Below are 10,387 nucleotides of genomic sequence, written 5' to 3' on the forward strand. Positions count from 1 at the left end.
GCGGGGCCACCTCGGGGCAACCTGAGGGTTAGTTTTACTCGTAGGATGTCTCATCTGAGTGTGCCCTGAGAACGAGATATGTGCAGCTCCTATCGGGATTTGCCGGCAAATTCAGGCGGTGTTGCTGGACTTGTTTTACCATTGTCGAGGATGTCTTGTAACCTGGATGCCGAGTCTGATCGGATTGTCTTGGGAGAAGGAATATCCTTCGTTGACCGTGAGAGCTTGTGATGGGCTAAGTTGGGACACCCTTGCAGGGTTTTGAACTTTCGAAAGCCGTGCCCGCGGTTATGGGCAGATGGGAATTTGTTAATGTCCGGTTGTAGAAAACCTGAAGTGGATATTAATTAAAATACATCAACCGCGTGTGTAACCGTGATGGTCTCTTCTCGGCGGAGTCCGGGAAGTGAACAAGGTGTTGGAGTTATGCTTGACGTAGGTTGTTCTAGGATCACTTCTTGATCATAGTTGTTCGACCGTGCTTTTGCTTTTTGTTCTTGCTCTCATTTGCGTATGTTAGCCACCAAATATGCTAGTCGCTTGCTGTAGCTCCACATCATACCCTTTTAACTTCCTATAAGCTTAAATAGTCTTGATCGCGAGGGTGTGAGATTGCTGAGTCCCCGTGACTCACAGATACTTCCAAAACCAGTTTGCAGGTGCCGATGTTATCGTGCAGGTGACGCAACCAAGCTCAAGGAGGAGCTCGATGAAGATCTTGTCCTTTGAGTTGTTCCGTTCTAGTTGATTAGTAGTGGAGCCCAGTTGGGGTCGATCGGGGATCTGTGTAGCATTTGGGGTAGTCTTCTTTTATTTTGGGTTCCGTAGTCGGACCTTGATTGTATCCGGTTGATGTAATGCTTTATTCATGTAATTGTGTGAAGTGGCGATTGTAAGCCAACTATGTATCTCTTTCCCTTATGTATTACATGGGTCGTGTTAATATTACCTCACTTGCAACATTGCTTTCAATGCGGTTATGCCTCTAAGTCGTGCTTCGACACGTGGGAGATATAGCCGCATCGAGGGCGTTACAGCAGTGACCTTGCTAGGGTTTCAAGCGAGGGAGGTTATGTGTGTGTGTGTGTGCGCGCGCGTCCGCCCGAGGAGGTTTTAGTGTGTGTGTGTGTATGGAGGGGGGGGGCAGGGGTGTGTTTGAGGAAATGACATGGCTACTGAAAATTTTACTCCGCGGGTGTCAAACGCGTGAGTGAAATGCCGGGGCTATTGAAATTTTGGATGATGTGCATCGCACACGGTCTGGAGATAACAACCATGTGTTATGATACAGAAAAATCCTTGAGGCGGGTAGATATTTTGAGGGATGCGGGCGGGATTGGGAATAAGAAACATCACACACGGTTGAAACATAATAACCGTGTATCAAACATAAAAAGCTGCAGGCGGGTAGATATTTTTGAGAGGGGAAGCCTCATGGAGCCCAATGTATTGTGTGGATGTGTGTGACAGGGGCACCGACATGGCACATGGTTAGTATGAGTGAACCGTGTCTGTTGCGTCATCCAACTTGTCTAATGTTCGTAAATTTGGCAAAAATTGACGCGGGAGAGGGTCAGAACACGAACACACTTGCATGTGGACCAAATATATGTATGAAAAGGGTGGTTTGATGTTCAAATACCAAATGCAACTTCGATGTGGCACCTATCTCTCAAAGCGCATAGCATTGCTTGGCCCTCCTCGTGTCGGCAGGAAGTGAATCCTAAGCTATGAATGCATGCCCCTCCTGAGCCGAGGTTCACCTAGCAAAGTGCGAAGTATCAGTACCCCCCCCCACACACACACTTTCAGTGGGCGGGCTAGAGAGGCATCTCACCAAGATGGATCACAAAACAGACCAAGAATAATCCACCTTGGTCCTACAACCTCTCTCTTGTTGTTGGTCAAAGTGATGGCCGTGCAGGCGACCCTAGATGTGGGCTAGCTCGGCAATAATCACACATGTAGCTAGTCCGTAAAGACGACCACTGTCTGCGTGTGGCCCAAACATATGTATGGAGAGGTGTGTTTTTAATACACAATAGAACAACTTTGATGTGGCACCATGTGTCGCGGGAAACCATGGCCACCTATGGGACCAAGAGCCCCTTGCTGGTTTAGCGGGGGGATGGCATGTTGCACAAAGAGCAGAAGAGCGTGGAATAGCACAGCAGAGATCACACAGGAAGTTTTTACCCATGTTCAGGTCACTGTGGTGCATAAAACCCTACTCCTGCTTTGGTGGATTGATGGTGGGAAAATGGTGGTGAACGTTGCTCACTTGCCCGATAGGGTTGCCTCGGGGCGAGAGCGGCTACGCAAGTATGAGTGTGTGAGGGAATGTAATAGCCAACCCTTTCTATGGTTGTCATGGGCCTCCTTTTATAGATAAAGGGGTCACCACAGTGGCAAATCAGTCATTATGCACTGATTAGATAGCAAACAGTGCTATCATACCTAACTCTGCAGGCTGTTAGGGCGCATTAAATGCGCCACTCAATATCACATCGTAGCTTGCCCAGCAGTCCTTGCTAGGCTATTTTGCCAGCTTTGCGCCTGCTTGCTCGACACGTCGCAGGACGGGTGTCGCTTGGAGGAATTTTCTGTAGGAAGTGGCTTCCATGTGGCGAATGGTAGCCACTTAGTCAGTTTGGAGCTTCACACCGCATCGATCGTCGACCTGTGTCGTGATGAAGTGGTGCAATGAGGTGGTTTTGGCTCCGTAAACCTCGGCCGCCTGCCGGGGCGACACGAAGGCTTGCTTCCAGGGATGACCCAGTCCTTGCTAGGCTCACCTGCCCGGCAAGGGTGGTTTTTTCCCTTTGCAATATCTTGCTTCTTTGGCTAGTCTTGGTCCTCTTGTGCTACGCGCTGGTCCTTCGAAGAACTGATTCTTTGTGCTCCAATCTGACCTTGGTGCTGCGATCTTGCTCTCGTGCCTATGCACAGTCTGGGCAACGGAACCAAGGTGGGTACGTTGGACCGACAAAAGCCCTCGGGCCTGCCCTAATGCACTATCGGGCATCATCGAGGTAGGCCCTAATAAGTGCATAGGCAGGGCGTGAAAGTGGCTGGCCCCTTGAGATCTTCTTTGCTTCTTCATTAACTTGTGTCTAGGCCATTTTCCGGTTTTGCTCCGCGTCGTATAAAGCCAATCGTGGTGGAGCCACTCTTGTAATGGCCCGTGAATGACTTTAACGTATGGGGGAGAAACTGCCAATTCACTCTTCCCGCCACGCCCTTATCCTTAGCCACGTAGGCTGCATGCATTGCGCGGGGTAGGTAACGGATGCGTGTGGTGCGGGAGAACGTCAAGGAAGGGGCCCGGTCTTCTTGAATTGGTGGAGGAGGGCGGTGGTTACTCGTTGATAGATCAGCTCTCTCCCTCGACCCTCCTATAAAAGGAGGGTCGAGGGAAGAGCAGAGGCATCCATTCTTGCATCCCATTTCCTCCATCCTCTGCTTTTTGCTGGTTATGCTGAGAAGGAGAACCCGGAGCCAGGCCCCGGGCCCTAGCTTAGAAGTTGACATGGGCTTCAGGGGGCGCTTGGGCGGTGCGGCGATAGCACCGGAGGTGGCGACTCTGGTGCGCTCGTCGCCGGGTCGCCCGTAGCTCCAAATCTAGTGAGAGGCGACACAAATGACACCATGTCGCGGCCCATAATGGACACGGGGCATGGTAGTCACTTGTGGGCCATTCCTCCTTCTCTTGCGGCGTTGGGGAGGGGTCGCAGAATGGGTTCGCCATCAGCAAAGGTGAACTTGACCTCCCTAGGCGCCATTCGCTTGTCATGGAGGAGGGATCTTTGCTCCCATACACGTCTCTCGGACGTGCGGTGGTTTCTGATGTCAGGGTCGTTGGGGACGACCATGCTCTTTGTGGGATTACCCGGAGATCACGGTGCCCGATGTGGCTGTCGGGCGGTGGTATTCGAATGGCCGTGATACGGAAGGCGGCGGCAACCCACGACGCGTCAAGAATGGGGATGACCATTCCAACAAGTCATGTTTTCCGATTTCTTCGTCTCTCCTATCTAGGCCTCCGGGAGCGTCACCATCCGCACCTACCCTCCGGTTTCTTCATCCTAGCTGGGAAGGGCGCCATCCTGATCCTAGGGAGGCGCCGAATACCAGCCAGGCACGCCTCCTCCCTCCTTGGTCCTGTAATTTCCTGAAGGAGATGGACAAGGGCAAAGGCATCACGGGGCACTTATCTTTTTTCAATCTTAAATCTATAGGCACTTGCCAAATTTTAGTTCGAATAATGTAACCTCTGGAGTCCATGTTTGTGTCCTGTAAGGTATGTACTTGTTTGATTGGCATATTAATGAAAAAGATGAACCTTGCTGGGGACTCGTGCAAGTATATGTCCATGTAGAGGTGGAGTGCCTCTATATTTGCAAATAAACGAGTTTCCCCCAGCAATCTATCCTGCTAGTACCTTCTATTTTGTTGCCGGGGAGCTAAGCCTGAGGGACCAGCCCCCCGACAATCTTTTTTCATCGAAGGCCACGACGACCATCCTGACTGAAGCAACGTTCGATTCAAGGGATGGGAGCACCTAAGTTTCAAAAGGCCTTGAGGTTCTCTTATGCACAAGTCTTTGCTTACAGAACATGTATGGACAAGAGATATAACTTATTTGTTTGGCTTGCTGGAGATCACGGTGTTGGCTCATCTTTCCATCTTCCCTTAGAGGCCAAATTCCCGGCAGCAACCTGCAGTTTTATGCAGATGGAAATGATACTAGATGCAATCCTATCTACATGAGTATGCGATGCTCATGAAATGTTTATGCATGCATGCAACTTGTTGGGGGCCCCAGTGCTTTATTTGTTCCCCGTTGCTCAGCGTCTGCGCCTGGCTTTGTACAAGGGTTAGATGCAACTGAAGTAAGGCTTGTAAAAAAGGGTGGCTGCCGGGCAGGGCCCGACAACTGTGCCTTACGGGTTGAACTTGTGGAGATACTCAAAATTCCATGAGTTTTGCAATTGAATGCCATCTACGGTCTCCAGATGGACAACGCCAGGTCTGGTGGCTCGTACTACCCGGTAAGGGCCTTCCCACTTGTTTGTACCGTTGGCGGACTAAAAGCACCTAAGGACAAGGTCGCCTTCCTCAAAACACCAGGCATGAACCCTGCAGCTGTGATAGCGACGCCGGGCTTGTTGATAGCATGCAACACATGTAGTAGCCCGGAGACGGTTCTCCTCGAGAAGCACAGCATCATCATGCCGGTGCTGATCCTGCTCTACTTCATCTACTTCATCATAGGGAAGCACTCGAGGTGACCCGTAAATGAGTTCCCTGGGGATAATTGCTTCTTCCCATAGACTAAGGAGAAGGGAGTGTGCCTGATATCCCGATTTGGTGTCGTTCTGAGGGACCAGAGAACTACCGACAGCTCATTGATCCATCACCTGTCGCACTTATCCAGCGTATCAAATGTTCTTGCCTTGAGTCCTTGCAACACTTCAGCATTCGCCCTCTCAGCTTGTCCATTGCTTTTGGGATGTGCCAAAGATGCGAATGAGATCTTCCTTCCGAGGGCAGGAACGTATTGCTTGAAGGCGTGGCTCATGAGCTGGGTGCCGTTGTCGATGATGATCCGTGCAGGAATACAGAAGTGGCACACCAATTCTTTCAAGAACTTGATAGCTGACTAAGCACTCACCTTTCTCACGTCATATACTTCCGGCCACTTTGTAAAGTTGTTGATGGCAATGAACAAGAATTCAATGCCCCCGACAGCCCAGGGGAAAGGGCCGAGGATATCGAGCTCCCAAACCAAAATTGGCCATGACAAAGGGATTGTCTGAAGAGCTTGTGTAGGTAGATGGATGTTCTTGGAATGGAACTGGCTGGCTTCACACTTGGTGACTAGCTCGACCGCATCTTGGAGGGCTATGGGCCAATAGAATCCTTGTCGGAATGTTTTCCCAACTAATGCCCTTGATCCAATGTGGAATCCGCGCATGCCTTTGGGTATTTCCGCCATCAGTTCCTTTCCCTCTTCCCGGTAGATGCACTTCAATTTCACACCATTGGGCCTTCTTCTGTACAAAGTGTCATTGACAAACTGCTACATACTGGCCCTCCGGGCTAGTCTCTCAGCTTCCTCCTGCTCATCGGGAAGTTCTCCAGTTTGGAGAAAATGGACTATGTGTCTTGCCCAAGTTGGAGCCTGGGGCTCGGCAACAAGGACTAGCTTCACCTGCTCATCTGCAGGAGCGTGTTTCTCGAGCGCGGGGACCAGTGGCCCAGTAGGAGAGTGCAGCCCGGCAAGCTATGGCGAGTGGTTCCCGACAGGGTCCCAACTTCCTCCTCTTTCTGTCCATTGTTGCCGGGGATACGGAGGGCTGAGTAAGACGGAGAACAAAAGTTCATGGTTCCACAGGAAGGTTTTACGTAGCACACTTTGACAGATGATCAGCTCTGCTGTTTTCTGCACGGGGTACATGCTCTGTTTGTAGTCCATCAAAGTGCTCCTCCAATCTTCTGACTTCCTCAATGTATGCCTAAATCAATGGACTTTGGCAATCCTTGTTGACTTGTGTCACCAGAAGTTTCGAATCTCCTCGAATGATCAGCTTCTTGACTCCCAATTCCGTGGCAATCTTGAGCCCGACAAGGAGTGAGGGAGTCCGGGATTATGGGGTCCTCGGGTGTCCGGGCTACGTGATGTGGGCCAGACAGATGGGCCGTGAAGATACAAGATAGAAGGCCTTCCCTCATGTCCGGATGGAACTCTCCTTGGCGTGGAAGGCAAGCTTAGCATGCGGATATGAATATTGCTTTCTCTATAAACCGACTCTGTACAACCCTGGCCCCCTCTGGTGTCTATATAAACCGGAGGGTTTAGTCCGTAGAGACAATCATAATCATACATGCTAGACATCTAGGGTTTAGCCATTACGATCTTGTGGTAGATAAACTCTTGTAACCGTTATACTCATTTAAGTCAATCAAGCAGGATGTAGGGTACTACCTCCATCAAGAGGGCCCGAACCTGGGTAAAGATCGTGTCCCTTGTCTCATGTTACCATTGATCCTTAGACACACAGTTCGGGACCCCCTATCCGAGCTGAGCAGATTTTGACACTGACATTGGTGCTTTCATTGAGAGTTCCACTGTGCTGTCGTCGGAAGGCTCGATGGCTCCATCAATCATCTACAACAATGCTGTCGCGAAGGAGATTTTTCTTCCCGACCAGATCTTTGTATTTGGCGGCTTCACACTATGGGCAAACTCGGTTGGCCACCTGGAGCAGATCAACAGCTACGCCCCTGGTCACCAGATCAGTTTTGGGGACCTAAACTATGTCGCTAATATCTGAGGAGACTTGATCTTCCAAGGGTTCGCGGCCTCAACCACCGCTCCGGCCTTATATCCGGAGCGCGTCATAAGGTCTGAAAACTAGATTCTAGAGCCCGCTGAACTCTCTGCGGCCTTAGAGCTCAACACCGAAAGAATAGCATCTCCCGCAATCATTGCAAGGCCGGACCCTTCTCCGGATACTACTTCCGAACCCTGGAGGCTCGCGTCTTGAGAGCTCGGCCCAGAAACATCCGACCATGCTCAAACCCCGCTCTTGAACGATGCTTTGGACCTAATGTGATCCCTCGTCATCATAGAGGAACCGTCTCTGAATCATGCCCAGCCCGGACATGGGGCTGGAAATAGGGAATTTTACTTCCCACCCACCACCCACTTCATAGCCACTGTCGAGGACCTAACCGACATGCTTGATTACGCCTTCGAAGACATCGACGGTATGGTGAATGATACGTTTCCATCGTATCTACTTTTCCAAACACTTTTGACCTTGTTTTGGACTCTAACTTGCATGATTTGAATGGAACTAACCCGGACTGACGTTGTTTTCAGCAGAATTGCCATTGCGTTATTATTGTGCAGAAATAAAAGTTCTCGGAATGTCCTGAAACATCACGAAGAATATATTTGGAATTTATAAAAAACACTGGTGAAAGAATCAACACCAGGGGTCTCACGCCCTGTCCACGATGGTGGCGGGTGCGCCCACCCCCTGGGGTGTGCCCCCTATCTCGTGGGCCCCCTGAGGCTCCATCGACCTCAACTCCGACTCTATATTCACGTTCGGGGAGGAAAAAATTAGAGAGAAGGATTCATCATGTTTTATGATACAGAGCCACCGCCAAGCCCTAATCTCTCTCGGGAGGGCTGATCTAGAGTCCGTTCGGGGCTCCGGAGAGGGGAATCCGTCGCCATCATCATCCTTCCTCCATCACCAATTTCATGATGCTCACCGCCATGCGTGAGTAATTCCATCGTAGGCTTGCTGGACAATGATGGGTTGGATGAGATTTATCATAAAATCGAGTTAGTTTTGTTAGGGTTTGATCCCTAGTATCCATTATGTTCTAAGATTGATGTTGCTATGACTTTGCTATGCTTAATGCTTGTCACTAGGGCCCGAGCGCCATGATTTCAGATCTAAACCTATTATGTTTCCATGAATATATGTGAGTTCTTGATCCTATTCAGCAAGTCAATATTCACCTGCTATGTGTTATGATCCGGTAACCCCGAAGTGACAATAATCGGGACCACTCCTAGTGATGACTATACTTTGAGGAGTTCATGTACTCACTAAGTGTTAATGCTTTGTTTTGATATTCTATTAAAAGGAGGCCTTAATATCCCTTAGTTTCCAATAGTACCCCGTTGTCACGGGAGGGTAGGACAAAAGATGTCATGCAAGTTCTTTTCCATAAGCACGTATGACTATATTCAGAATACATGCCTACATTACATTGATGAACTGGAGCTAGTTCTTTGTTACCCTATGTTATAACTGTTGCATGAGGAATCACATCCAACATAATTATCCATCACTGATCCAATGCCTACAAGCTTTTCATATATTGAACTTTGCTTAGTTAATTTTCCGTTGCTACTATTACAATCGCTACAAAACCAATACTGTTACTTTTGCCACTATAACCGTTACTTCCATAATACTTTGCTACTAAATATTTTGCTGCAGATATTAAGTCTTTCAGGTGCGGTTGAATTGAAAACTCAATTGTTAATACTTGAGAATATTGTTTGGCTCCCCTTGTGTCGAATCAATAAATTTGGGTTGAATACTCTACCCTCGAAAACTATTGCGATCCCCTATACTTGTGGGTTATCAAGACTATTTTCTGGCGCCATTGCCGGGGAGCATAGCTCTATTCTTTGAGCCACTTGGGATTTATATCTGTTGATCACTATGAAGAACTTGAAAGATGAAAGAACCAAGATTTTTCCTCAACTACGAGGGGAGGTAAGGAACTTCCATCTGGCTCTGCACTTGATTCACCTTTTGTTATGAGTAAACTTGCGACACCTACACCTCTATTCATTCTGATATGTTGCATGTTATTGATGATGCCACTTTTGCTATGCATGATTCTTATGATGAAACTACTTCTATGCTTGATAATATTGTGCAATTAGGTGAATTTCTTGATGAACAACTTGCTACGGTTAGAGAGAATGAAATTATTGAAACTCATAATATTGATGAAAGTGATCATGAAGATTCTCCCCCTAGATATGAATTGCTTGTTGTGCCTGAGGGTTATGTTATGGATGAAGAAACTGCTAGAGACTTTTTAGCTTGCAATGATAGATATGATCTTAAGAAACTGTTAGCTAAGCTGAAAGAAAAACCTTTGAATGCTAGAATGAAATATGATCGTGCTTTTTCTACTTCGCCTATCTGTATTTCTGATAAGGATTATGATTTCTCTGTCGATCCTGAGACAATTACTTTGGTTGAATCTGATCCTTTTTTATGGCTATGAATTTTAAACTGTTGTGGCACATCTTACTAAATTGAATGATATAGCCACCCTATTCACTAATGAGGAAAAAATTCATTACTACTATATCCTTAAGTTATTTTCGTTTTCACTAAAGGGTGATGCTAAAATATGGTTTAATTCTCTTGATCCTAATTGTGTGCGTAGTCCCCGGGATATGATTTATTATTTCTCTACTAAATATTTCCCAGCTCATAAGAAACAAGCTGCCTTAAGGGAAATATATAATTTTGTGCAAATTGAAAAAGAGAGTCTCCCACAAGTTTGGGGGAGGCTTCTTCGATTACCTAATGCTTTGCCTGATCATCCTCTCAAGAAAAATGAAATACTTGATATCTTTTATAATGGACTAACCGATGCTTCCAGAGACCACCTAGATAGTTGTGCTGGTTGTGTTTTGGGGGAAAGAACTGTTGATCAAGCTGACTTGCTACTGAATAATATGTTGAGTAATGATAATGATTGGACACTTCCTGAACCAACTCCTAAGACAACTCCAAATAAAAGGGGTATTCTATTTCTCGGTCCTGAAGAT

Source organism: Triticum urartu, chromosome 2A, assembly GCF_056163025.1.
Source record: "Triticum urartu cultivar PI428250 chromosome 2A, HENAU_Tu73, whole genome shotgun sequence".
Taxonomy (NCBI): domain Eukaryota; kingdom Viridiplantae; phylum Streptophyta; class Magnoliopsida; order Poales; family Poaceae; genus Triticum; species Triticum urartu.